The sequence below is a fragment of the Schistocerca gregaria genome, chromosome 7 (genome assembly GCF_023897955.1).
Source record: "Schistocerca gregaria isolate iqSchGreg1 chromosome 7, iqSchGreg1.2, whole genome shotgun sequence".
Lineage (NCBI taxonomy): Eukaryota > Metazoa > Arthropoda > Insecta > Orthoptera > Acrididae > Schistocerca > Schistocerca gregaria.
In genome coordinates, this window is record NC_064926.1 from 376,151,996 (window position 1) to 376,178,140 (window position 26,145).

The window sequence follows — 26,145 nt, forward strand, 5'->3', positions numbered from 1 at the left end:
TGCAGGAGCTCCATCGCGCATGAACCACATGTTGTGTCGTACTTGTAAAGGCACATGTTCTAGCAGCACAGGTAGAGTATCTCGGCATCCCACTGCCGTGTGGGGCGGCTGCAGACACGTCTTCGGTGGCAATCAGGGTTCAGTTCGAAGCGAGACTAATCACTGAAGACAATTCAACGCCAGTTACTTTTTGTCTTAGAGTGTATTTGGCAAAACCATTGCGCACTTTACACGGTTAAATCGATTATTTTTTAGCCAAGGGCATATATTTTGTGTTTTTTCCAGCTCATATAGTGTACTGGAATTTTCATATTAATATATAAGAGCTCCGTTTATATAATAAGATTTTCGGGATCCACATATCCATGAAAACGAATGCCGCTAGTGCCATTTCTCATGCAGGCTTCTGTAGAAAAGCAAGGATAAAACAGTTAGGGGAGTTGAAGAAATATGAAGAAAAATACTTTTGCAAACTAAGGTGGCTGCTCTTTCCGTTTATGTTTATAGTAATACCGGTGTGCATAGAATTTGTGAAATGACCTCATAAGAAATTCGTCCTTCTAGGAAACATCTTACATTCGTGAGACAGCTGTCCTAAATTTTCTTTGCGCTGTGCATTTTTTTGTTTTCTAACAACTGTAAATTTTATTCCAAAATTAATGGTTTTGTTTCATCTCGCTATATACTTTATTTTCGGATACTAATTGCATTTTTATTTTCTTTCAGAAAAATAGCTACCAAGTGAGGCACGAGCGGTGAGGGTAACATCCAAGGTGAGTATCGATAGAACTGTAAACAACAGATATACAGAAATGGCCCCATCCAGTATCACATAATATCTACATATTCAAAGTTTTCTCTTTGTTAAAGCAAAGTAAAAAAAAACGCTTTAATAAGCTGATGAATTTTTTTGTCTTATGTTTTGGTTGTAAATTAATGTGCACGTCGAAAATTCTTTACATATTCAAAAAGAGTTCAGAAATAGTGAGACATTGTAAAGGAACGAACAATATAGCACCCTTTCTTGAAACATGAAAGTAAAGATGATATGAGCTATTAAATAACCTCATTTTGAATAAACATGAACAAAATGAAGCAAAAGATAACGATGAGCAAAATGCGTGGGAATAACAATAAACTGCACATCAAATTTGGAATACTGATTAGATGAGTCAGACTGTTCGTTCCGTGTAATCAAAATGAAGAGATTTTGAGAATGTGGAAGATCTCTGAAAATCATATATTCCGAGTGAATTGTTACTTTGTTACTTCAGAATGTAAAATCTAATATATATATATATATATATATATATATATATATGTGTGTGTGTGTGTGTGTGTGTGTGTGTGTGTGTGTGTGTGTGTGTGTGTGTGAATTGTTATGTCAGAAGGTAAAATCTAAAAAAAAGTTTAACATCTTATTTTCAATTACAAATTAATACCTAGTCTTTTACAAACATGAAAATTTATATATTCTAAACATCTAGGAGAGGGACTATAATCTGCCATCTGGTTTATTTCCGTTGTTTTGAGGTAGGCTAGATAATCAATAGTCACCCCTGTTGCCATAGTTCCTTCTGGACAAATCTTTTCAAGAAAACTTTTACTACACGAATTTACAATATCTCAAAAATGAGTTGGAAGACTGGTAATATTCTGATAGCCGGATTTTCTCTGTTTTCAGACACACACAAAACTGTTCGTCGTCACTGTTATCGCAACGAGGTGTTTGGGATCTAAATAATCACTAAATGGGTAAAACGAGCAACCGGTTCCCGTTGGACGTTACCGAACTTACGGCCTCTAGGGACAACAAAAACTCTTGTTTTCAGTATTTCGCATTGATTATTACCCGCCCGTATAGCTGTGCGTGTTAAAGGGCTGTTTCCGGGATGTGGGAGTGCGCCAGCCCCAGATCGAATCCGCCCGACTCATGAAAGACGAGGGTCAGTGTGTCAGCCAGCCTCAATGTGGTATTTAGGCGGTTTCCCATATAGCACTAGGTGAATACCGAGACGGTGCCCAGAACCCACCTCAGGTGTACGATTTGTTAACATTAAGAAAATCTTTCACTCACTTTAACATGAACACTACTACACACAGGCAGTTGGGGTAGACATATTCCGAGCTGTAGGTTAGGGTGGCGACAGAAAGGGCAAGCGGCCAGCCCTTAAATTAACCTCACCAAATCCGTTGCCAACCATGACGACCCTACACCGAAGAGGGACAAAGGCACAAGAAAAAAAAGTATTTCACGTAATTAGTGACCGTATTTAAAAATTGTTGTTGTTGTTGTGGTCTTCAGTCCTGAGACTGGTTTGATGCAGCTCTCCATGCTACTCTATCCTGTGCAAGCTTCTTCATCTCCCAGTACCTACTGCAACCTACATCCTCCTGAATCTGCTTAGTGTACTCATCTCTCGGTCTCCCTCTACGATTTTTACCCTCCACACTGCCCTCCAATGCTAAATTTGTGATCCCTTGATGCCTCAAAACATGTCCTACCAACCGATCCCTTCTTCTAGTCAAGTTGTGCCACAAACTTCTCTTCTCCCCAATCCTATTCAATACCTCCTCATTAGTTACGTGATCTATCCACCTTATCTTCAGTATTCTTCTGTAGCACCACATTTCGAAAGCTTCTATTCTCTTCTTGTCCAAACTAGTTATCGTCCATGTTTCACTTCCATACATGGCTACACTCCAAACAAATATTTTCAGAAATGACTTCCTGACACTTAAATCTATATTCGATGTTAACAAATTTCTCTTCTTCAGAAACGCTTTCCTTGCCATTGCCAGTCTACATTTTATATCCTCTCTACTTCGACCATCATCAGTTATTTTACTTCCTAAATAGCAAAACTCCTTTACTACTTTCAGTGTCTCATTTCCTAATCTAATTCCCTCAGCATCACCCGATTTAATTGGACTACATTCCATTATCCTCGTTTTGCTTTTGTTGATGTTCATCTTATATCCTCCTTTCAAGACACTGTCCATTCCGTTCAACTGCTCTTCCAAGTCCTTTGCCGTCTCTGATAGAATTACAATGTCATCGGCGAACCTCAAAGTTTTTACGTCGTCTCCATGAATTTTAATACCTACTCCAAATTTTTCTTTTGTTTCCTTTACTGCTTGCTCAATATACAGATTGAATAACATCGGGGAGAGACTACAACCCTGTCTTACTCCTTTCCCAACCACTGCTTCCCTTTCATGCCCCTCGACTCTTATGACTGCCATCTGGTTTCTGTACAAATTGTAAATAGCCTTTCGCTCCCTGTATTTTACCCCTGCCACCTTTAGAATTTGAAAAAGAGTATTCCAGTCAACATTGTCAAAAGCTTTCTCTAAGTCTACAAATGCTAGGAACGTAGGTTTGCCTTTTCTTAATCTAGCTTCCAAGATAACTCGTAAGGTCAGTATTGCCTCACGTGTTCCAACATTTCGACGGAATCCAAACTGATCCTCCCCGAGGTCTGCATCTACCAGTTTTTCCATTCGTCTGTAAAGAATTCGCGTTAGTATTTTGCAGCTGTGACTTATTAAACTGATAGTTCGGTAATTTTCACATCTGTCAGCACCTGCTTTCTTTGGGATTGGAATTATTATATTCTTCTTGAAGTCTGAGGGTATTTCGCCTGTCTCATACATCTTGCTCACCAGCTGGTAGAGTTTTGTCAGGACTGGCTCTCCCAAGGCCGTCAGTAGTTCTAATGGAATGTTGTCTACTCCGGGGGCCTTGTTTCGACTCAGGTCTTTCAATGCTCTGTCAAACTCTTCACGCAGTATCGTATCACCCATTTCGTCTTCATCTACATCCTCTTCCATTTCCATAATATTGTCCTCAAGTACATCACCCTTGTATAAAGCTTCTATATACTCCTGCCACCTTTCTGCCTTCTCTTCTTTGCTTAGAACTGGGTTGCCATCTGAGCTCTTGATATTCATACACGTGGTTCTCTTCTCTCCAAAGGTCTCTTTAATTTTCCTGTAGGCAGTATCTATCTTACCCCTAGTGAGATAAGCCTCTACATCCTTACATTTGTCCTCTAGCCATCCCTGTTTAGCCATTTTGCACTTCCTGTCGATCTCATTTTTGAGACGTTTGTATTCCTTTTTGCCTGCTTCATTTACTGCATTTTTATATTTTCTCCTTTCATCAATTAAATTCAATATTTCTTCTGTTACCCAAGGATTTCTAGCAGCCCTCGTCTTTTTACCTACTTTATCCTCTGCTGCCTTCACTACTTCATCCCTCAGAGCTACCCATTCTTCTTCTACTGTATTTCTTTCCCCTATTCCTGTCAATTGTTCCCTTATGCTCTCCCTGAAACTCTGTACAACCTCTGGTTCTTTCAGTTTATCCAGGTCCCATCTCCTTAATTTCCCACATTTTTGCATTTTCTTCAGTTTTAATCTACAGGTCATAACCAATAGATTGTGGTCAGAGTCCACATCTGCCCCTGGAAATGTCTTACAACTTAAAACCTGGTTCCTAAATCTCTGTCTTACCATTATATAATCTATCTGATACCTTTTAGTATCTCCAGGGTTCTTCCACGTATACAACCTTCTTTCATGATTCTTAAACCAAGTGTTACCTATGACTAAGTTGTGCTCTGTACAAAATTCTACTAGGCGGCTTCCTCTTTCATTTCTTAGCCCCAATCCATATTCACCTACTATGTTTCCTTCTCTCCCTTTTCCTACACTCGAATTCCAGTCACCCATTACTATTAAATTTTCGTCTCCCTTCACTATCTGAATAATTTCTTTTATTTCATCGTACATTTCTTCAATTTCTTCGTCATCTGCAGAGCCAGTTGGCATATAAACTTGTACTACTGTAGTAGGTGTGGGCTTCGTATCTATCTTGGCCACAATAATGCGTTCACTATGCTGTTTGTAGTAGCTTACCCGCATTCCTATTTTCCTATTCATTATTAAACCTACTCCTGCATTACCCCTATTTGATTTTGTGTTTATAACCCTGTAATCACCTGACCAGAAGTCTTGTTCCTCCTGCCACCGAACTTCACTAATTCCCACTATATCTAACTTTAACCTATCCATTTCCCTTTTTAAATTTTCTAACCTACCTGCCCGATTAAGGGATCTGACATTCCACGCTCCGATCCGTAGAACGCCAGTTTTCTTTCTGCTTTAATAATGCACACATTAAGAGGTACAATCTTACATTTAAACTTAACACAATAAGTCAAGTACTAAAGTTAGAAAATGTGTATATGTCCTGAGGCAGCACAATTCATGGCGGGCAAATTGGAAAGCATTTTTCCAAAACTCGACATACGCAAAAAAATTCAAAATGGAGTTAGACACGGTAATGGCACAATGTTGATCTTTTACATCAAACTCTGAACAAAGTTTTAGCAAAAGTCGACCACTGCTGTGTGTATAAACTCTCTGCATCAGTAGTATCTTTTCTGTCCTTAGGCAACAAGCAGTTAACCATAATGGACTATACTGGTTGCTTTAAGTGATGTTACTCATTGTTGTAATAATATTTACTGGCAGTAATACTGTTGTAACCAGACGTCATTGTCGTCAGAACACCTGCAGTTTACTTTTAGCCAAGTATGCACTTGCCGCTCACGTGAACGTCTACAAAGAAGTATTGTAAGCGGAAGCAAAATGGATGATGAATCTTCCTGGTAGAGTAAAACTGTGCGTCCAACCGAGATTTGAACTCGGGAGCATTGCCTTTAGTAGAGAGGTGCTCTACCGACTTTTTTTTATCTCATTTTGTTCGACGTTGTTCGTTGCATTTATTGGAGGCGGATGACTGTGACACTCATTCAAGTTCAGAGGTGAGCCGTTGACTCAGTTTTTTTTATTACAGAGGGCAGCTAACCCTGTGACCGAACACACTGAGGTACCGTGCTTGCATTAACTGAGCTACCCAAGCACGACTTACACACCGTCCTCAAAGTTGTATTTCCGACAGTACCTTCCTAACTTCACAGAAACTCTTCTGCGAACCTTGCAAAACCAGCACTTCTGGAAGAAAGGACATTGTGGGATATGGCTTAGCCACAGCCTGGCTGGAAACATCCCACAGGCTGTCTCCGCAATATGCTTTCTTCCATAAGTGCTAGTCTTGCAGGGTTCCCAGGAGAGCTTCTGTGAAAAAATGAAATGAGTGTATGGCATCGTTGGCCGGGAGGCCCCTATTCAGGGAAGTTCGGCAGGCAAGTGCAAGTATTGTTTCATTCGGCGCCACGTTGGGCGACTTGCGCGCTGGTGATGAGGACGAAATGATGCTGAGGACCCAGTCCACCAGCAGAGGAAATCTCCAACCCGGCCGGGAATCGAACCTGGGACTGCTTGCATAGGAGGCCAGCAGTTTTCCACCCAGCTACGCGGGCGCAAAGAGCTTTTGTGAAATTTGGAAGTTACGAGACGGGGTACTGGTGGAAGTAAAGCTGTGAGGAAGGGTCCTGAGTCGCGCTTGGGTAGTTCAGTCGGTAGAGCACTTGCCCGCAAAAGGCAAAGGTCCCGAGTTCGAATCTCGGTCCAACACACAGTATTAATCTACCAGGAAGTTTCATGAAAGTACATACTCCACTACAGAGTAAAAGTTTCATTCTAGAACGGATGTTTCTTGTGATTCTGAAAACGGCAAACAGGTAAAAGAATGTTCCGATGGGAGCAAATCCCGATTCTAGAAGAGCTTACATCGACCTGAAACACAAAGCAAAAAGTGTAAAAAGAAATCTGTCATTAAATGCAATCTCCAACTTCAAACTTGGCGTTCAGAAACTACAGGAACGAAAAAATGCAACGCTGCTGAATTCTGCTATGAAAATATTTCCCACTTTCACCAGCACGTGACATCACTAAATAAAATCGATCAAAATAAGTTTCTCATAAAATTTCTTAATATTTCTTCACCTCAGTGCAGAGGACAACCAGAAGCAAGAAGGAAGAAAACAGTGACAGAGACATAAAAAAAAACAGATGGTGAAGTATTTCCTGTTTGTGCCTCCACTTTTCTACGAATATCTGGCATATACGTGGATCGGTTATCATATCTAGCAACGAGGTCCCATGAAGGAGGAAGGTTTCTAAATGAGAGGAGACGACAGTACTGTATAGGATGATAAGGAGGTATTCCTGCCAAATTAATGTGGTGTGATTAGGGCCTCCCGTCAGGTAGACCGTTCGCCTGGTGCAAGTCTTTCGATTTGACGCCACTTCGCCAACTTGCGCGTCATGGGGATGAAATGATGATTATTAGGACAACACAACACCCAGTCCCTGAGTGGAGATAATCTCCGACCCAGCCGGGGATCTAACCCGGGCCGCCGGCCGAAATGGCCGAGCGGTTCTAGGCGCTACAGTCTGGAACCGCGCGACCGCTACGGTAGCAGGTTCGAATCCTGCCTCGGACATGGATGTGTGTGATGTCCTTAGGTTAGTTAGGTTTAAGTAGTTCTAAGGTCTAGGGGACTGATGACCTCAGCAGTTAAGTCCCATAGTGCTCAGAGCCATTTGAACCATTTGAACCCGGGCCCTTAGGATTGACTTTCTGTCGCGCTAACCACACAGTTACCAGGGGCGGACATTATTGCCACTAAGAATGATATAAAAAATGTAAATGTAGAGAGAGGACGTCATGGAAGGGGGAAGTCTACGTGAGGTTACTTGCCTTCAGATCTCACAGTCAATAAAATTTTCAAGAGATTCTGCGAAGAAACAATAGAAATTGGACTTAAACAATGCTCCTTAACAAAATGCAATCACTTATTTTACAAAAACTTCAATCTACCATTTACGACACCTCATAACGGTACCTACTCCACCTGTAACACGGTTTAATGGAAATAAAAGCAGAAACATATCTGCAAAGAAGAATGAACTACGAACTAGACACAAATTAAATGAAATTCGTGCGAAGCAGTTTTATGATGTAATCCAACTGTCATTAAGATTTGCTGTAACGTGCAGCGAAAACAGTCTATTCCAAAACTATCGGTCAGTGAGGTTTTCGGTGGTAGTCGAGTGTGATTATACAATATGTGCAAAAAGAGTAAGGCGTAGTTTTCCACATTTAGTTGGAGACAGAACCTTGAAGAGTATGCAGTGAAGTTGCTTCGGTTCAAATAATGGCGCCAATACCATATATCCATTCTAAGATTCTTGCAGCAGACAAAACAAAAACGATTGTACTTTGGGGATGCCCACAGCATTCTTGGAAAAGAACACAAAACTCAGTGGCACTTCTTGCCGGTTCGTGGCCATAGATCCATGTCTCCAGACCGAGTGTTTTATAGAATTGAGAAGACTTACAGAAAAAGAGAAAGTATCTTCTCTCCTAAAGAATATTATGATACATTAGAAGAGCGTGGTACTCTCAGAGCTCCAAACACAGACTGGACTGCTATAAATCTGAAAGATAGCGCAGAAAATGTACTAAAATCCAAGCTATCATTCACAGTGAACAGCCAGGGTACCATCTCATACAAGAAGGCTAAGAAAAGTGTTAAAGCATCAGTAAGTGATACATACTCTGGAAATCCTGTACAGGTTGACATCGTGAGATGAAGGAAACTGTGCCATCGAACTGCACTGAAATCCACCACTTCACCGAAACACTATGTGGTAAGAAAAGAAAAAGAGAGATGTGTCGCCTTGTTACAGTATCTTCAAATTCCATATGATGCAAAGGAGTTTAACAAAGATACCCTAGACGAATGTAAGAGGAAAAACTTGACAATAATGCTACTGTAAAATACACTACTTTTGTGTTATTCGCCGGCCGCGGTGGTCTCGCGGTTCTAGTGCGCAGTCCGGAACCGTGCGACTGCTACGGTCGCAGGTTCGAATCCTGCCTCGGGCATGGATGTGTGTGATGTCCTTAGGTTAGTTAGGTTTAAGTAGTTCTAAGTTCTAGGGGGCTAATGACCACAGCAGTTGAGTCCCATAGAGCTCAGAGCCATTTGAACCATTTTTGTGTTATCAATTTCATACTTCAGGTAGTATTGTTAATAATGATACAAGATAAATATTTATGCTAAAACAATTATTATCAGTGCTATTTTTATATTAGACCACTGTGTTTCTGTTATCATGTCTGTCACAAACTATAAATTTTTAAAAATTTCTCTGTATAATAATATACGCGAAAGAATGCATTTTGCAACAGTGCAGGCATATAATAAACACCACAGCACTTAGGAAGATTGGTTGTGGAAAAAACAAACGGAATTAAAGAAGGCAATACAACTGATACCAGCTTTTGTCGACTTTAAAAAAAAAACTGCAAGAATCTTATATTGACATACAGTTAAAAAATTAAACTTTAATATATTTAATTTCAGTGCTTCACTGGCGTCAGTGAGATGTACTAGTCATGTAAAAATCCAAATGTTCAATCGTATCTTCCTAGATGCAAATAGAAAAACTCATTTTATGAAAGACTTTACATGTTGCACTTATCGAGTTTTGAATAAACGCTCCTCAATTTCTCAGGAAATGTTCATTTAGCAAATGAGAAACAGAGCTTCTTCCAACAAACTTTACATATAATTTCAAACCTTTCCTAAACTTCTCGCTGACAGCCTAAAAATAATGAAAGAGAAAAAGTTTATCGGTTGTTACATTTTTGGCGTTCATGCGGTAAATCCTCAACATCAGACGTAACGTTTTAATTTATTACTTCGTTACTATTTATTAGCAACAAATTTTGCAGACATTATCCGCATGTACTGTCTCTCATTGTACGACGCATAGGTTAGTAGATGTGACTTCAGAAACATTCAGATGCCTGAGAAACTAACCAGCTTTTCCGAAAAAAGAGTGCAAATTACCCAGACCATACTCAGCCAGTGTTCAGTTCTTTCAGGAATCGGAGATGAAAGGAGGGGACACTGGCGTTAGACTCATGGGTCCCCCTAGCCGGGAGCACGAGAGGAAGGAGCTTCCCCGCCTCACTCCCTTCCCTCGGGGACGGGAAAAAATATCGTGTAGTCAGGTGCTTTTCTTCCAAGAAAACGATTTAAACGTCGGTATTACGCCGGTTTTCAACAGGGTCAGAAGTGAAACATTTTACGGCTACTTACTAGTCCCCATTCTTCTTCCAAAAACAGTTTTTTCTTTGCAAATCATTATAAAACAAATGGTAAGCAGAATATTAATCTCTCTTCCCGTTTAGTTCATGAATAGACTGTGAAAAGAACGATAAATGTGACCGTACAGTTAAGAATTAAATTTAAGAATAGAATATCCAGGATTGTTACATCTACATCTACATTTATACTCCGCAAGCCAGCCAACGGTGTGTGGCGGAGGGCACTTTACGAGCCACTCTCCTTACCTCTCTTTCCTGTTCCAGTCGCGTGTGGTTCGCGGGCAGGACGACTGTCGGAAAGCCACCGTGTGCGCTCGAATCTCTCTAATTTTACATTCGTGATCTCCTCAGAATGTACACTCCTGGAAATGGAAAAAAGAACACATTGACACCGGTGTGTCAGACCCACCATACTTGATCCGGACACTGTGAGAGGGCTGTACAAGCAATGATCACACGCACGGCACAGCGGACACACCAGGAACCTCGGTGTTGGCCGTCGAATGGCGCTAGCTGCGCAGCATTTGTGCACCGCCGCCGTCAGTGTCAGCCAGTTTGCCGTGGCATACGGAGCTCCATCGCAGTCTTTAACACTGATAGCATGCCGCGACAGCGTGGACGTGAACCGTATGTGCAGTTGACGGACTTTGAGCGAGGGCGTATAGTGGGCATGCGGGAGGCCGGGTGGACGTAGCGCCGAATTGCTCAACACGTGGGGCGTGAGGTCTCCACAGTACATCGATGTTGTCGCCAGTGGTCGGCGGAAGGTGCACGTGCCCGTCGACCTGGGACCGGACCGCAGCGACGCACGGATGCACGCCAAGACCGTAGGATCCTACGCAGTGCCGTAGGGGACCGCACCGCCACTTCCCAGCAAATTAGGGACACTGTTGCTCCTGGGGTATCGGCGAGGACCACTCGCAACCGTTTCCATGAAGCTGGGCTACGGTCCCGCACACCGTTAGGCCGTCCTCCGCTCACGCCCCAACATCGTGCAGCCCGCCTCCAGTGGTGTCGCGACAGGCGTGAATGGAGGGACGAATGGAGACGTGTCGTCTTCAGCGATGAGAGTCGCTTCTGCCTTGGTGCCAATGATGGTCGTATGCGTGTTTGGCGCCTTGCAGGTGAGCGCCACAATCAGGACTGCATACGACCGAGGCACACAGGGCCAACATCCGGCATCATGGTGTGGGGAGCGATCTCCTACACTGGCCGTACACCTCTGGTGATCGTCGAGGGGACACTGAATAGTGCACGGTACATCCAAACCGTCATCGAACCCATCGTTCTACCATTCCTAGACCAGCAAGGGAACTTGCTGTTCCTACAGGACAATGCACGTCCGCATGTATCCCGTGCCACCCAACGTGCTCTAGAAGGTGTAAGTCAACTACCCTGGCCAGCAAGATCTCCGGATCTGTCCCCCATTGAGCATGTTTGGGACTGGATGAAGCGTCGTCTCACGCGGTCTGCACGTCCAGCACGAACGCTGGTCCAACTTAGGCGCCAGGTGGAAATGGCATGGCAAGCCGTTCCACAGGACTACATCCAGCATCTCTACGATCGTCTCCATGGGAGAATAGCAGTCTGCATTGCTGCGAAAGGTGGATATACACTGTACTAGTGCCGACATTGTGCATGCTCTGTTGCCTGCGGTTCTGTCAGTGTGATCATGTGATGTATCTGACCCCAGGAATGTGTCAATAAAGTTTCCCCTTCCTGGGACAATGAATTCACGGTGTTCTTATTTCAATTTCCAGGAGTGTATAAGTAGGGGGAAGCAATATATTCGATACCTCATCCAGAATCGCACCCTCTCGAAATCTGGACAGCCACCGCAATGCAGAGCGCCCATCTTGCAGAGTCTGCCACTTGAGATTGCTAAACATTTCCGTAACGCTATCAAGCTTACCAAATAACCCTGTGACGAAACGCGCCGCTCTTCTTTGGATCTTCTATATCTCCTCTGTTATCCCGACCTGGTACGGATCACACACTGATGAGCAATACTCAAGTATAGGCCGAACGAGTGTTTTGTAAGCCACCTCCTTTGTTGATGGACTACATTTTATAAGGACTCTCTCAATGAATCTCAACCTGGTACCCGCCTTACCAACAATTAATTTTATATGATCATTCCACTTCAAATCGTTCCGCACGCAAACTCCCAGATATTTAACAGATGTAACTGCTACCAGTGTTTGTTCCGCTATCATATAATCATACAATAAAGGATCCTTCTTTCTAGGTATTCGCAATAAATTACATTTGTCTATGTTAAGGGGCAGTTGCCATTCCCTGCACCAAGTGCCTATCCGCAGCAGATATTCCTGCATTTCGCTGCAGTTTTCTAATGCTGCAACTTCTCTGTATACTACAGAATCATCCGCGAAAAACCACATAGAACTTCCGACACTGTCTACTAGGATATATATATACACTCCTGGAAATTGAAATAAGAACACCGTGAATTCATTGTCCCAGGAAGGGGAAACTTTATTGACACATTCCTGGGGTCAGATACATCACATGATCACACTGACAGAACCACAGGCACATAGACACAGGCAACAGAGCATGCACAATGTCGGCACTAGTACAGTGTGTATCCACCTTTCGCAGCAATGCAGGCTGCTATTCTCCCATGGAGACGATCGTAGAGATGCTGGATGTAGTCCTGTGGAACGGCTTGCCATGCCATTTCCACCTGGCGCCTCAGTTGGACCAGCGTTCGTGCTGGACGTGCACACCGCGTGAGACGACGCTTCATCCAGTCCCAAACATGCTCAATGGGGGACAGATCCGGAGATCTTGCTGGCCAGGGTTGTTGACTTACACCTTCTAGTGCACGTTGGGTGGCACGGGATACATGCGGACGTGCATTGTCCTGTTGGACTGTTGGAACAGCAAGTTCCCTTGCTGGTCTAGGAATGGTAGAACGATGGGTTCGATGACGGTTTGGATGTATCGTGCACTATTCAGTGTCCCCTCGACGATCACCAGAGGTGTACGGCCAGTGTAGGAGATCGCTCCCCACACCATCATGCCGGGTGTTGGCCCTGTGTGCCTCGGTCGTATGCAGTCCTGATTGTGGCGCTCACCTGCACGGCGCCAAACACGCATACGACCATCATTGGCACCAAGGCAGAAGCGACTCTCATCGCTGAAGACGACACGTCTCCATTCGTCCCTCCATTCACGCCTGTCGCGACACCACTGGAGGCGGGCTGCACGATGTTGGGGCGTGAGCGGAAGACGGCCTAACGGTGTGCGGGACCGTAGCCCAGCTTCATGGAAACGGTTGCGAATGGTCCTCGCCGATACCCCAGGAGCAACAGTGTCCCTAATTTGCTGGGAAGTGGCGGTGCGGTCCCCTACGGCACTGCGTAGGATCCTACGGTCTTGGCGTGAATCCGTGCGTCGCTGCGGTCCGGTCCCAGGTCGACGGGCACGTGCACCTTCCGCCGACCACTGGCGACAACATCGATGTACTGTGGAGACCTCACGCCCCACGTGTTGAGCAATTCGGCGCTACGTCCACCCGGCCTCCCGCATGCCCACTATACGCCCTCGCTCAAAGTCCGTCAACTGCGCATACGGTTCACGTCCACGCTGTCGCGGCATACTACCAGTGTTAAAGACTGCGATGGAGCTCCGTATGCCACGGCAAACTGGCTGACACTGACGGCGGCGGTGCACAAATGCTGCGCAGCTAGCGCCATTCGACGGCCAACACCGCGGTTCCTGGTGTGTCCGCTGTGCCGTGCGTGTGATCATTGCTTGTACAGCCCTCTCGCAGTGTCTGAAGCAAGTATGGTGGGACTGACACACCGGTGTCAATGAGTTCTTTTTTCCATTTCCAGGAGTATATATATATGGTGAGTCACCTAACGTTACCGCTGGATATATTTCGTAAACCACATCAAATACTGACGAACCGATTCCACAGACCGAACGTGAGTAGAGGGCTAGTTTAATTGTTTAATACAAACCATACAAAATGCACGGAAGTATGTTATTTAACACAAACCTACGTTTTTTTAATGGAACCACGTTAGTTTTCTTAGTTCATCTGAACATATAAACAAATACGTAATCAGTGTCGTTTGTTGCATTGTAAAATGCTAATTACATCTGGAGATACTGTAACCTAAAATTGACGCTTGAAACCTCCCACGTTCTGTTGCATGTTGTAACAAACACGGGCCACGGTCGGCGAACAGCATCTGCAGGGACATGTTTACGATGACTACCGTGTTTACGAGTGTGGCTCTAGTGCACTGTTGGGGTTTGGTCTAGCTGTCTCATTGTCCGCATGTAGCGCTTGCTGCTATTGTTATTCTGCATTCGTCTCCGCACGCATACCAACTGTAGTACACCGTGTTACCAGACGTCTGTGATAGTGTAGTGTTGTAGGAACTGTGACCATGGTGTATTCGAACTCCGAAAAGGCGGAGATGATACTCATCTATGGCGAGTGTCGACGAAATACAGCTGAAGCCTGCAGGGTGTATGCAGAACGGTACCCGGACAGAGAGCACCCAACGTGCCGCACATTGCGAAACATCTACCACCAACTGTATGCAACAGGTATGGTCGTAGCACGCAAACGGGTCCGTAACAGGCCCGTCACAGGAGAAGCGGGTGCAGTTGGTATGTTAGCTGCTGTTGCCATGAACCCACACATGAGTACACGGGACATTGCGAGAGCCGGTGGACTGAGTCAAAGTAGTGTCATGCGCATACTGCATCGTCACCGCTTTCACCCGTTTCATGTGTCGCTACATCAGCAATTATATGGTGATGATTTTAATCATCGTGTGCAGTTCTGTCAATGGGCATTAAGAGAGAATGCGTTGCAGTTCTACCTGTTTACCGGTAAAGCGGGTTTCACAACCCACGGGGCAGTGAATGTACGGGACATGCATTACTGGTCCGTGGGCAATCCTCGCTGGCTCCGACAGGTAGAGCGACAGCGACCGTGAACTGTAAATGTATGGTGCGGAATCATTGGCGACCACCTCATTGGTCCTCATTTCATTGCAGAGGTCCAAACAGCTGCAACATACATCGCGTTACTACAGAATGATCTGCCAACGTTGCTAGAAAATGTCCCATTGGAAACGCGTCGACGTACACACAGTCGCAAAAGTATTCGGATAGTGGGAAGTTTCACAATGAGTACTCGAGAAACACTGACTGTGAAACCCAAACATATTTATTAGCAATATATATGCGTAACAACATTAATTACAAAAGAATTATTGTATTATTTCGTGTCCAAAACATAAATAACAGAGAAGTTAACAACAAAAATGAAACATCCTGCACACCCTGCTGCTACAAAAGTATTCGGACACTGTCCAATAAATGTTCATAAGTTATCCGACGAAAATGGCAGTACCTTGTGGGTCCACCTTTCATTTTCAATACCTCCTCCAATCTACTAGGCATACTTTCCAAAAGTTTGTTCGTGAAATCTGGGCCTATATTTGCGCATTCTTGGCGCAGTTTCTCTTTCAAGGTCTCCTTCGTGTAGATGTTGTCCACGTCGAGGGTCCGTTTCAATTTATCCCACAAATTTCGATTGGGTTAAGGTCTGGTGATTGGGGAGGGGGGTGCAATACTTTCAGGCAATTGAAGAGCAACCACATTTGTACAATATGCGCGGTATGCTTGGGATTATTATCCTGATAAAAATGAAAGTTGTTCTCATTACCTAGATGTCGTGCACTTTGCTTCTAATGTCCTCGCAGAATATTGAAATACGCTTCCTTGTTCATCGTATCATCACTGAACACTAAATCACCCACGCCATTGCCCGACATGCATCCCCACAGCATGATGCTCCCAACTCCAAACTTTACTGTTCGTTTGAGGTTCCTGGGATTCACCTCTTCATTGGTCTTCTGCCACACGTTTGCTTTTCCGTCGCTTCGCCATAATGTAAATTTACATTCGTCGCAAAAGATCACCCGATTCCACCAAGCCTGATCGTATTCGGCGTATTCCCTCGCAAACTGCATACGTTTCTTTTGGTTCACTGCATTTATGAATGGCTTTCGCCGTGCCACTCGACCACGGTACTGCGATCGTCGAAGTACTCTCCGCACGGTTTCGGGATGAACTTTTATACCAAGGTCTCCCTCCACCTCACTTGCAATTCGTGTGGCAGATATTTTCGTATTCTGTTGTACCTTTCGCACTATCACACGTTCATCTCTCTGTGAAAATGTCCGTGGGCGTCCTGTACTGCAACGGAATTCCAATCGGTCCTCTTTCTCGAACCGTTTAATAATGTTCGCTATTGCGGCAATTTCCCTGCAGGTTTCCCCCTTCGCGTGATGATAAACGACAAGTTACCTTTGCTCGAACGTAGAACTCTTCCCTCTGCGTCCCATCGTCGACCTGCACAGGCTCGCGATACGTGTTTACTAATCATCGCTATTGTCTCGCGGAAATGTCGGACACACTGCAGTCGCTTCACCTTCTGTGCGTCTCGGAATGAACTATTCTCTCACGTTGTCCGCCTTTGTCCGAATACTTTCGTTGTACCTTCCCATGCCGTTTTCAGGAAATATTACGTAACAGACAAATGTCAAACAACAATTCTTCGTATTTGACGCGTGTTTCACGTTGCGACATCGTACTTAGAGTCCCAAACACATTACAAAGTGCAATTTCTGTATTTGTTCATGCGGCAAACTACAAAATTATGCACCGTTACGTGCTGTCCGAATACTTTTGCGACTGAGAGTATGTGGTATCAGCATGATGGTGCACCTGCACATTCCGCAATTAGCACTAGGCTGACCCCTGACAGGAAGTTCAATGGACGTTTCATAGGACGTGGAGGACGCATAAATTGGCCAGCCCGTTCTTCTGATCTTACACCTCTGGACTTCTTTCTGTGGGGTACGTTAAAGGAGAATGTGTACCGTGATGTGCCTACAACCCCAGAGGATACGAAACAACGTATTGTGGCAGCCTGCGGCGACATTACACCAGATGTACTGCGGCGTGTACGACATTCATTACGCCAGATATTGCAGTTGTGTGCATCAAATGATGGCCACCACATTGAACATCTATTGGCCTGACATGTTGGGACACACTCTATTCCACTCCGTAATTGAAAACGGAAACCACGTGTGTACGTGTGCCTCAACCCTCATGGTAATGTACATATGCGTCAGTGAAAAAGACCAATAAAAAGATGTTAGCATGTGGACGTAATGTGCTGTTCTAGTCTCTTCTGTACCGAAGGTCCATCACCGTTTCCTGTGGATCCCTACGTAATTCGGTGCTCTCCGATACACACGATCGAACAGCGGAGGAGTGGTACTCAAGCGTCATCTTTAGGTTACAACATCTCCGGATGTAATTAACATTTTACAATGCAACAAACGGCACTGATTACGTATTTGTTTATATGTTCAGATGTGCTAACAAAACTAACGTGGTTCCATTTAAAAAAACGTAGGTTTGTGTTAAAAAACATACTTGCGTGCATTTTTGTATGGTTTGTATTAAGCAATTACACTAGCCCCTCTCCTCACGTTCGGTCTGTGGAATCGATTCGTCAGTATTTGATGTGGTTTACGAAATATATTTAACTCTTAATTATACGATCAGGCCTGTAATTTATCGTTCTTTCCACAGTCTATCCATGAACGAAACGCGAAGAGACGTTAATATACTATTTACCATTCGTTTTATAATGATCTGCAAAGCGAAAAATGTAGAGGCTTATGTAAAAATATTCATACTAGGTGTTCAAATATTAACAGAAAAATTTCAGTGTTATTGCGCTCTTTACAGCCATATTGGCTCTTAATCGACCGTCACTGGTTCAAGCCGGCCGGGATGGCCGAGCGGTTCTAGGCGCTACAGTCTGGAACGGCGCGAACGCTACGGTCGCAGGTTCGAATCCTGCCTCGGGCACGGGTGTGTGTAATGTCCTTAGGTTAGTTAGGTTTAAGCAGTTCTAAGTTCTAGCTATTTTTTTTGAACCACTGGTTTCAAAATATGAAAAGATTTTTCAGAGACCACTATCAGTCACAAAACTGGTTGACTACTTGAACTATTTAATGAAGCAACGTTTTTCGAGGTATGAGCCTCGCCATCTGGCTACGGTAGCAACACAAAAACATCTAAAAAATGTTTTTCTGTACAGTTTTGGCATATGCTAAGGAGACAGATAACCTGAAGGAATATGTTAACATAATTTGTTTTAAATAGTCACTCACTTACTTAATACGAAGCAGCTGTCTTCTTGTGATGTGTTCGGTTCCCTCCATTGCTATGGCTCTTTGGATCCTGTTTAACCATTGTCCATATATTTTCAAATAATACTTAACACATACAACAATCAAATCTTCTATCAGCAGACACAAGATAGCGGTCGAAACAACGCTAATTTCGATGTAACTATCAGTTTGTCGACCCTGGTGTAATCAGTCACTTGCAGTGCATTCTGCAAATTTTGCTGTCGCATCTCTAATGTTGGTCAAAGAAACGTGTGACAATTTACTGTTAAAAATGTCACTACAAAAGTTATAATAAATAATTACAAAGGTATTGCTGAAACGCAGATTCATATATATTCTAAATGTTTAAGTGTTCTTTACTTTAACAGTATCGAACTGAAATTGGTGAATAAATATGAGTTCTTGAACTGCATAATTTCGTTTAGGATCTCGTTTTTCCACATTCGGCTATAGCGCAGCTGAAAAACATTTTCATTTTCAGAGTCTTAGGTTGCCCTGTTAATTCTCATACTGCAATGAAGAGTAGAAAAATATGAATTTTCAGCTTTCGTTTAGCAATTGCACACAGAGCGTCCGTCGTTTAATAAGTGCACTTAGTGGAGAAGACGAGGTCAAAATTTTAGTGTTGTCGTGTTTCCCCCAGAAGTAATCCGATCTACAGACATACCGCCATGAAAAGCCCACCAAAATGTTCGGAAGTGACGCTGATGGATTACGTATTTGAGTGTAACTTCCGGTATCACTGAACACATCCGTCAGGCAACCCCGCTGCGATAGGAGCAACTTGGGGCGCGGAAGAAAAGGGGAGATGGATTAGATTACTTTACGCAGTAGTTTTATCAAAGATGTGGTGAAGCTTTGCTGCTATTAAATATTTTCTGTATTGTTTCGTTACCGTCTGTCGAGGGAACAATGGAAACGAGGTGTGCACTGAGAACTAATATGCACTAAAACATTTACAGTTAGGAATACACACGGACTTAAAAAAGTTATGATCACAATATTGCAACCCGGGGTTGGACTAATGTAGATAAAAATGTAATGCACCTTTAATGTAGTACCACAGTAGTACTTTGGAGACTTGCACGTTTTCATAGCTTTCATGGTGACGTCCTACCAGGTTAAGAATACTCCAGGTCCTTACAGACGGAGTAAATCCTGACGTACAGTCGTCTTTTCGGTAGGGAGCGGGGCCACAGAGACCGAGACTGTTCTATGGATCGTATTCCTGCTATCGTATCATGTTTCTACTGTATAAGAAGATAAAAAGTTTTAGTCTGACTTCTGAAACAACCTGCTCTAAAAAAGACCGAAAATAAAACAATTAGGAGAATGTACCAAAATTTCTGAAATTTTCCTATACTTGGTATGATGTTTGGCTGGCAGAATGCATATGGTATCTTGAAGAGTCGTTCTAATCGCGTAAATGAAATGGATGCCCTCTGCTTTGATTAGAAGACTGGCTAATAACTAGAGCGCAATATTCAGCAGTGAAAAGAACTCGAACCCAAATGGAAGCATTTGCCTGTCACAGTAGTACAACAGCAGGTTGGTCCACTTAGCCTCTGTAGTATTCTGTAGAATACGATATACCATCTACGTTTCGAAAAAACATCAGCCACACAAATCTGAAGATAGCAAGAGCCGACAAGTGCGAGAATTATCGCACAAGCAGCTTAACAGCCCAAGCATCCAAGTTGCTGACAAAAATAATATATAGAAGCATGGAAAAGAAATTTGAAGTTTCGTTAGATGACGATCAGTTTTGCTTTAGGAAAGTTAAATACACCAGAAAATCAGTTCTGACGTTACGGTTGGTAAAGAAAGCAAGACTGAGGAAACATCAAGACACGTCCGTAGAACTTGTCGATCTAGAAAAACAGTTCGACAGTGTCAAATGATGCAAGATGTTCGAAATTATGAGAAAAAAGGGATAAGCTATAGAGAAAGACGGGTAACATACGGTATGTACAAGAACCCACAGAAAACAATAAGAGTAGAAGACCAAGAACGAAGTGCTCGGATTAAAAAGGGTGTAAGATAGGGTGTAGCCTTTCGCCCCTGCTGTTCTATCCGTACATCGAAGAAGCAATGATCGAAATAAAACAAAAGTTTTAGAGTAGAATTAAAATTCAAGGTCAAAGGATACCAATGATAGAATTCGCTTGTGATACTGCTATGCTCAGTGAAAGTGAAGAAGAATTACAGAATCTGTTGAACAGAATGAACGGTGAGAGTAAATCGAACAAATACGAACCTCATGAGAAATAGTAGAAATGAGAACATCGAGAAGCTTAACATCAAAATTGCTGATCACGACGTAGATGAAGTTACACAATTCTCCAATCTAGGCAAAAGAACCCATGACTGACGAAGTGAGGAGAAAACAAAAAGCAGCCTAACACTGTCGAAATGGGCTTTCATGTCTAAGAGAATTCTACTAATATCAAGAATAAGCCTTAATTTCAGTAAGAAATTTGTGAGAATTTACTTTTGGACCACTGCGTTGTACGACAGTGAGACATGGACTGTGGGAAAACCTGCACAAAAGAGAATTGAAGGACATGAGATGTGGTCTTATAGAAGAATGTTGAAAATTGGATGGGCTGATAATTTAAGAAATGAGGAGATCCTCCATAGAATCGGCGACTAAAGGTAATATGGAAAACACCGACAAGAAGAAGGGGGCAGGATGACAGAACATTTGTTAAGACATCAGGGATGACTTATGTGGTACTAGAGGGAGATGTAGAGGGTAAAAACTGTAGGGAAAGACAGAGATTTAAATAAATAAACACAGTCAGCAAGTAACTGAGAGCGTAGGTTGCGGATGCTACTCTAAGATAAAAGGGTTAACACAGGAGAGGAATTCATGGCGGGTCGCACCGAACTAGGGAGACGATTGATGACTCAAAAACTAGAAAGAATGCTTTGTTCCTGCCATGAATACCTTTGCTACTTTCTTTTGCGGTGTTGCTTGAATAACAAAAACGAATGTGAATCCTAAATTCCTGAGGCGGTGGTTTTGCTTCTGGTCACTGCCACTGTGTTGCAGGCTCCGAGTCTTCAGGTGACTGTAATAAGAGTCATTAGAAATCAGTAACAGACAATAAAAGTAAAGCATTGTGGAATGACATAAACAGGAAACAGGGTGAGACGACTATAGCGTAACAACATACTTGTTATGGAGAGGAATGAAGTAATAAATGATGCACACCACCTAGAAAGCTATGTGAATGAGCATTTCTCAAGAACTTCAGAGGAATTTTAAGTGGAAGGACAAAACTTTTCTCATTGACACTGTTTCTAGGGGTTTTGTGCTACTATCACCGAAGGTGTCAACATTTATTTGCCAAAAAAATTATTCATGACTTGAGGGAGCGCTTTTCGGATAGATTTGCTGATCTTGAGAGAAATGCGAGTGACATTCTTCAGTTCCAGATTCCCGGCCGAAGTGGCCGAGCGGTTCTAGGCGCTACAGTCTGGAACCGCGCTACCGCCACGGTCGCAGCGGTCGCATGTTCGAATCCTGCCTTGGGCATGGATGCGTGTGATGTCCTTAGGTTAATTAGGTTTAAGTAGTTCTATGTTCTAGGGGACTGATGACCACAGAAGTTAAGTCCCATAGTGCTCAGAGCCATTTGAACCACTTGTAATCTTGATTATGTGCCAGTTGAACTGCAGTTGGTGTTCACTGATCTGCAAGCAAACTGATTGTTGAAAAAGAAACACAGAGATGGAAACTTGTCGAATTTTACTGTTACTTATCTGACGTCAAGTTTCTGAAACTGAAGAAATTTACCGTCGGTATGGATCTGCGTTTGGAATAACTTACGTCTGTGGGCAAACATTTTCAAAACTGGTATAGTATGTTAAGTCAACATACCGAACGAGATTGACTACGAACATCTGAAAGCAATTCTCCACTACTCTTGATTGACTGCAGCAACACCAAATCAAATATTGATGATATCTTGAAAAACCAAACATCAGTTTCACAAATCTCACTAAAGTTTTTGTTGCTTAGTCTGTGAGATTCGGATAGGGACGCACTAGATCTGAGGGAACTATCTTTTTGCTAACGTCGCCTGATTGATAACGTTTTTAGTAAATATATATGTTGGTTGTTGTTTTTTGCGCATTACTTGCCACTCACTCATGAGTAACACGGAATGCAAAACTTGGTTTCTCTTCTTTTTCCCAGAGCTTCCATTCCGGCTTGCATGTATTGTACAGATTATGCGGCCCGCGCTCGTCATTTTGTCACTAATCTGGCCCGCTGTGAAAATATTTGGCTGACCTCTACTGCAGAGGATGAAAATAACAAAAACATTCATGTAACCACTTGACAAAGTCCGAAGAGCCCTCAGCCAAAAGCTTGTGAATGTATAAACACTTGACGTGACAGCTAGTCCGAGAAGGGTTTAATCAGTTCGACAGGTTTTTAAATTGTGACGTGATGACACACTCGGTAGGGAACTCATGGAAAAATATAAGCGGGTCTTTGCCAACACAGCAACGGACATTTGGGTAATTGTGTGCAGCGAGTAGTGTTACACATTAAAAAGGAGTATCTGAAGCTTGCGGTAAACATGACGACTATCGACTACAGTTGCCCTCTTGTTCCCTGTGTGTAAAAACAGGGACAAGAAGACAGGCGTTGTTACAGCTGTGGATTGTGAGGCTAGTAAAATAGGATAGTTTCGGGTTATTTTCAGCAGACAGAAAGTAAGAAGGTAAGCTTACAGCTTTTATTGATTTACTTTTATGTGAATATGTTATTAAAACCAGTAATTGTATCATGCGTGGATTTTCTTTCTAAATGCAACAGTGTAACACGCAGAATCAGACCACAGTAGTGTATACTTGCAAACTGTGTCAATGGTGCGGTGAAAGAGAACAGCTGCGCACCCCCATGTAAAAGAAACTGGAACAAAGGTAGAAATGAAAGTAAAATACTGAGTTCAGGAAGAAGTATGAGATAGATGTGTTAGGGTGCTTTACTGTGCAATGAGAACAAAAGTAAAGAAAACCAGAAATAGAAAGGAACACCAACAGCCATGGGAAGTTTCAGACGTTACCAGCATCTTTGATGATGGCGATAATCAGTTTATGGTGAATTTAAATCACTACTTACACGTCACAAAGAACTTAATGAGTCATGTTGCATCTGTGAAGAAGTAGGTAAAGAAAAAGAATTGCCGGACTATTGCGCTGGATGCTCTGCTTGGAATCATACTGCATATACTGGAGAAAATACTCCAGACAATGTTTGTAACGACTGTTTCTCCCAGAAACGAATATTCTAAAAACTTGAAAAATGAAAATGAGAGTACATATTCCACGTTACCATTATTATAAGAAACACAGAATTTATAGTCATTTATTTTCTTATTTTTATTTATGTTGATACGCGTTTCGGGCTTTCGACCTTCTTCAGTTTTCGTAATACTCATTTGAATGTTCAGTAACTACATCGTTAAAACACCGACAGTACTTTGGATGCTGCAGCTGGCCTATACGAAATTAACAGTTTTCTTCAGTTACTACACTTATCGAGCTGTATATTTCGAATGTATTACTGGTGAGGTGTACTTTCTCCCTAATCTGCTTGCTGTTATTCCGATTTTAGCGATTGTAGATATGGCACAAACACTTTTTCACTTGTATCTTGCACAAAAGTAGTGCAGTGTCCGCAATGTTGCTGACTGACATCTTTGCTTACATCGGAAAATTACATTTGTGCTCAAAGTTATATTTTACTTACACTAGTAAGCTGCTCCAAAAACAAAACAAAAATCTTTAACGTTAACATGTGTTCATATTTTCTAACAGTTACAGTATTCTTTACATTCTTCAACATACTAAATATCACCAAATGGAAAACAGACAGAATAAGATTGGTTGGTTGGTTGTTTGGGGGAAGGAGACCAGACAGCGTGGTCATCGGTCTCATCGGATTAGGGAAGGATGGAGAAGGAAGTCGGCCGTGCCCTATAAGAGGAACCATCCCGGCATTTGCCTGGAGTGATGTAGGGAAATCACGGAAAACCTAAATCAGGATGGCCGGACGCGGGATTGAACCGTCGTCCTCCCGAATGCGAGTCCAGTGTCTAACCACTGCGCCACCTCGCTCGGTCGGCAGAATAAGATTCGGAAGGTATGAGTATCGAAATGGTATTCAACGAAAAGTGTTGTAATGAATTCAAAATGAATACAGAGAATTAGAAACGCAACTGCACAAAATTGGGCGCCAAAACTCTAATAAAACAAGGTAATTCATTGACAAAAAAAGGAAACATTTACATTTGTTATTATATCTCAATACAACTATAAGACTAGGGCCGATTTGAACGGGCGTCAGTGCGACTCAGTAATTGGACAAGTAAAAGAGAGGGGAAGGTGAAAGGGGAAATGACTGTCTCATCCCACCACTCGACGCAGTCAGTTTTGCATGAAGGCGTTGGTGTGTGGCTGGCAGTTTTCACCTTTCGTGTTTTGCGGCTTTAGGGTGATGACACCCTTTCTAGCTTAACCCGTTACTTCTTCTGCGTTGGTTGGCGTAATCTCCCAAGTATAGTGCGCTCGGCACCCGAAACGCTATTATGCTCGCTCCCGGCAACGAATGTCGATTTCTACTCCCGTCACATAGCAACGGCGTAAGCATTATACTTGGAGGCTGAAGTCAAAAAGGAAGTCCGTTCGGATGCTCAAAGATCCACCAAGTACGGGACTGCCAGCTAGTCCATTCGGCAGTGAATGGAAAATGAAAACACCATAAAGTGACGATAAACATCGAAATGAAAGTATGGATCTGATTCAAAGAGTGAATATTTTGGCTTGCCTCCAGAAGGGAAATTCACTGTCTCTTCCGATAACTCCGACTCTTGTATTACTAACTAACTAGTTGCTTGACGGCACACTCTCTGATTATACATCTTCTAGTCTCTCCGTTTGTGTGACTGACTACCCACTGTTCTGTTCTATTCATCATCTGGCTGCACCTGCTTGGCAGTTTTTGTACGTTGTCTCTCGTACTCTGTCCTTGAGGGCGCTGCATTTTCCATCATCTTGTCTTCATCACCGGTGTGTCCAACTTTCCAATCCCACCCAATGACCGATCGGTGCTGTGTAATCTTACCTCCCAGTCTTCGTGAAGGGTAAAAATTTCTAACCTTGCAGCAGCTGGCGTATAATTCAGGAACTCTCTTCGCATTTTCACACTGTTCCTCGTTCTGGCAATTCCCAAGTCCAGCTACAATGTTCCCAGCGAGCTGTACATCGCTGGGCATTGCTTTAAGTATTTGTCTGCACTACCGAGTTGTCTAGAAAACAGACACTCAACAATGAACCCACTTGTTCGTAACGGGAATGCCTGCGTTTCCCGCAAGTGTCGACATATGCTCGTGACTTACTGGTATCCCTCTTCCTGTCCATGAGACTTCACTCAGGGAAGCTCCTCCTGAGGGAGGCAAACGTTTCAGTTAGTCGTCCCTGTTTGGCATTTGGGAAAGTCTCTCATATCGGTTGCGGGTTAAACATTCCCTTTGTCCTCAGCACAAGATGACAAAATATTCGTTCAAATGGCTCTGTGCACTTTGGGACTTAACATCTATATCTATGGTCATAAGTCCCCTCGAACTTAGAACTACTTAAACCTAACTAACCTAAGGATACCACACAACACCCAGTCATCACGAGGCAGAGAAAATCCATGACCCCGCCGGGAATCGAACCCGAGAATCCGGGTGCGGGAAGCGAGAACGCTACTGCACGACC

The 26,145-nt window shown here is 43.1% G+C and overlaps 1 long non-coding RNA gene across 1 annotated transcript in view; it reads left to right on the forward strand.

Annotated features, from left to right (window-relative positions):
* LOC126282163 (uncharacterized) overlaps positions 1–26,145 on the forward strand; it is an 815,713-nt gene that overhangs the window by 544,818 nt on the left and 244,750 nt on the right. The window contains exon 3 of the long non-coding RNA XR_007551340.1: positions 727–773. This is a non-coding gene — a long non-coding RNA (uncharacterized LOC126282163). The remainder of the gene's footprint in view (positions 1–726; positions 774–26,145) is intronic.